A 4,305-nucleotide genomic window follows, 5' to 3' on the forward strand; every position below is an offset into this window, starting at 1 on the left:
GATATAACATGCATACATGATATAACAATGTATACATGATATAACATATGCAAGTATATTGATGCTCTGATAGATGTTATGTCACAGTACTTACTCTTCAATTGTCTTAATAGATACATGTTCATATTTACATACATGCATCTGTCATCATCTGCATAGACATACAGTAAAACCTCATTAATCAGGAAACCTGACATTTAGGACCAGTGTTGCTTCGAATATCTACCTATAAATAAATGAACCCATTACCATTTCATTAAGGCCCAGAAACTAGTTGTGTTTCAAGTAACACAGCTAACAAACCTATTGTTTTATTTGAAGCCCAAATGGTTTTATTAAGGCTGGAAACCGTAAAATAATCCATGTGTTTCACTTGGAAACAAATTAATGCTGCAGCTATTTAGACCTACAAATTTGAGAAACATCACATCTGACCTCAATTCTATACAAGCCATCTGTGCTAAAAGATATATAAAAATATATTAATAATAAAATATGCCCACCTCCCCGTACTGATCTGTTGAGGCCATGTTAACTGAAAAACAAGTATATTTTTTGGCCTAATCTGGAAAACCTTGGTAAGGTATGGTCCAGATTAGGTTTCACTGCAGTCCAGTTGCACGTTTCAATGACGCTCTCCCATCAGAATCTGCTTGTTAGGAAACACATGGCATTTTTTTCTAAAGCAGTTACACCATTCAAAAAGGATGTGTCTATCCTGAATCACTGATTGTCAGTCTCCTCAGCTACACATGGTGGGATAGCTTAGTAGTTCAATCATCCACCCGCCACTTTGAAAACTAATTTGATTCCAGACACTGGTGGGGACGTTTATTCTGGAATCGCAGTGTTACGTCCAGCTGGTCACCCTTCAGATGGGTCAGGTTCTGAGATGAGGTAAACTGGTATGTTTTGATGGTGTGATGAGAGTATCTGTTGTTGGACAATTCTGGGTCGAACATAATGTGATAGTGTACAGAATTTGTGAGGCACAAGTAAAGACTTATAGTGTAAAATAAAAGTTCAAACTAGCTTTGTGTGGTGTTATTTGTAGAGAATGCAAATCAGAACCTGGAACAGTTGTAGCAGATTTCAGCTCATGCAATCTGAAGGACGTCAGAATAATCTCAGTGCAACATGTCCAGAATGGCCATCCTTTTCTCTTCAGGGAACTGCCTCCATGGCTAAGTAGTAGAGCTTACGTCTGGAGAGCAGAAGGTCCAGGGTTCGATCTTCGGCCGCGCCATACCAAAAGACGTTAAAAGATGGTAGTTGTTGTTACCCTGTCTGGCGCTCGGCATTAAGGGTCTAAAATAGGGACTGGCCAGCCCGGAGTGTGTCTGAGCGGAGTATTCATGTTAAACTGTGGCAAAATATCAAATTGGCTAGCCCTATAAGAAACGGCATCAGTCGGGACTAGTACAAGAAGCCACACACACACACACACACACACACACACACACACACACACTTGCATGTCTATAAATGCAATAATCTTACAGGAGATGTTAAACCCCATTTCACCTCATCACCTCATCTTTTCAGGACACTTCTGTATCTGTCATTCCTGTGTTGACCCACAAAAGGATCTGTGCTCATGCTATCAGCCTCTTGTTTAATTGGGTGCTCAGGCTGGTTGATCGCCAGACATCATACAGAAAACTTAGGACGTCAATTGATTGTCTGATCAAGGCTTATTTACAGACAGACGTTGTATAGCTGGAATATTGCTAAGTGAAGCTTAAACAACAAACAAACAAATCATAGCAAACATCATTAGGCACATTGCTCATCATATCAATCACTAGTTTGTCCGACCCGGGCTCTAATATTTTAATTTCCAGTCTGGGAGTAGTGTCGGGAATACAGCTGACCGGTGCATAAAACAACATTCACTCAGAATTGTTTAAGAAAAGAATCACTTTATCCGTTTACCATGTTTACTAGTTTATGAATTATTTGCAGTATTAGCTAAAGAAGTAAACGAGTATCTGAATGTTGTTTTGCGCTACAGGAAACACAATTCCAGCTATAACAGTCGGCTAGCAAACTAAAACAAAACTAAACAAACAAGTGTCCGTTACTGGTGACCTATTCTATAAACCCGGATGCCCTGTCAGGTTATTTTATATCAAACCAAGGAACAGACGTAATATTGTAACATAGTTTCGTAAACTGCGGACGACGCTCACTCATTTCAGGAAAAACAAATCTTATAGATTTTCGTCTTTCGATCGACGGATCCCAAAGCGCAAAAAAAAACAACTATCCACAATCTCGGAACTGAAACGCGAGCTATATTTACGAAATGGAACTTGCTTTGAAAAGTTCGGCTCTGCATTGATTATAAATGACGCGACACTGATATGTTATCGGGCTTTAACCGTTTTATCGTTAGCTAAAATTATCTGGAGAATAAACAAACAACCGTCGTTTAACCTGAACGATAACGCGTGCTTTGAGAGCGTGCCCAACGCCCTGCCAACCCAAGGCCCCCGTACATTTGTAACATGATTAAATTGAGAAATGATAAATAAGACCCAACCTTTGATATGTTTATTCTCGTATTTCTAGCCCATGAAAACTGCAATCCAATAAATGGATAAAAACATTCAGTTTCATTTATATATTAAACTAATCTATTAAGACGCATCTAAATAACGCTGTAATGAGGTATGCCATTTGGTGTTATTTTGCAGTCCAATAAATGGATAAAAACATTCAGTGTCATGTATATATACTACTCAAAAGAAGTTAAACAACACCTAGTCAAGGCTGGTGGGTACTACAACACATGACCTTCCAACTGTGTGTGTTCCTAAACTTGTTTTGTGTAGTATATTAAACTAATCTATTGAGACGCATCTAAGTAACGCTGTAATGAGGTATGCCATTTGCTGTTGTTCCTTTGTTGTTTAACGCCACACTCAGCAATAGTCCACTTATGCGAAGGCGTCTGTAAATACCTTAACTGAGTCTTGACCAGACAATCCAGTGATTGACATCATGAGCATCGATCTAGCGGAGATTCCCCAACAGACATAGTGTGAAGTCCTGCGGAGATTCCCCAACAAACATAGTGTGAAGTCCTGCGGAGATTCCCCAACAGACATAGGGTGAAGTCCTGCGGAGATTCCCCTACAGACATAGTGTGAAGTCCTGCGGAGATTCCCCAACAAACATAGTGTGAGGTCTTGCAGAGATTCCCCAACAAACATAGTGTGAAGTCCTGCGGAGATTCCCCAACAGACATAGTGTGAAGTCCTGCGGAGATTCCCCAACAGACATAGTGTGAAGTCCTGCGGAGATTCCCCAACAGACATAGTGTGAAGTCCTGCGGAGATTCCCCAACAGACATAGTGTGAAGTCCTGCGGAGATCCCCCAACAGACATAGTGTGAAGTCCTGCGGAGATTCCCCAACAAACATAGTGTGAAGTCCTGCGGAGATTCCCCAACAGACATAGTGTGAAGTCCTGCGGAGATTCCCCAACAGACATAGTGTGAAGTCCTGCAGAGATTCCCCAACAAACATAGTGTGAAGTCCTGCGGAGATTCCCCAACAGACATAGTGTTGTGAGGTCTTGCGGAGATTCCCCAACAGACATAGTGTGAAGTCCTGCAGAGATTCCCCAACAAACATAGTGTGAAGTCCTGCAGAGATTCCCCAACAAACATAGTGTGAAGTCCTGCGGAGAGTCCCCAACAGACATAGTGTGAAGTTCTTTGGAGATTCCCAAACAAACATAGTGTGAGGTCTTGCAGAGATTCCCTAGGTCCCCTAGTTTATACATGCGTATTAGATTCGACCTAGCTGATTGGGTCTAGATGTTACTGTACCCCAAAGGCCAGGATAGATGCTCATGATGTCAGCCACTGGTTTGCCTAGTCAACACTCAATTATTTGCAGTGCCCAGTGATAGCTATTATTACTCACTCTTCTATTAAGACTGAAATCAATGTTTGTTTTTCGAAAATGGATAAATGTGTGAGACACCGTGTGTAGATATAATTATTATTATCTAATAACGCTTGATAATTATGTAATTTTGTAACAAGTTGACAGTTGCGATGTTTACATTTAAGGTCAACTTCATAAAACACCTTTATAATAACGGGAGAAGTATGTAAACAACTCAGAAATTAAAGGAACAACCCAAATTAATAGAATTATAATGAAGAACCATTTACTTGTTTCTGTTAGATAAGATTCCAAATGGTTGAATTATTAAAATTATCCAGCGTGGGAACCCCGCACCTGCACGTGCTTATCATCTGACCCTCAGTGAATCACAAAGCACCGTTGT

Source organism: Haliotis cracherodii, unplaced genomic scaffold, assembly GCF_022045235.1.
Source record: "Haliotis cracherodii isolate W230 unplaced genomic scaffold, xgHalCrac1.p SCAF_39, whole genome shotgun sequence".
Taxonomy (NCBI): Eukaryota; Metazoa; Mollusca; class Gastropoda; order Lepetellida; family Haliotidae; genus Haliotis; species Haliotis cracherodii.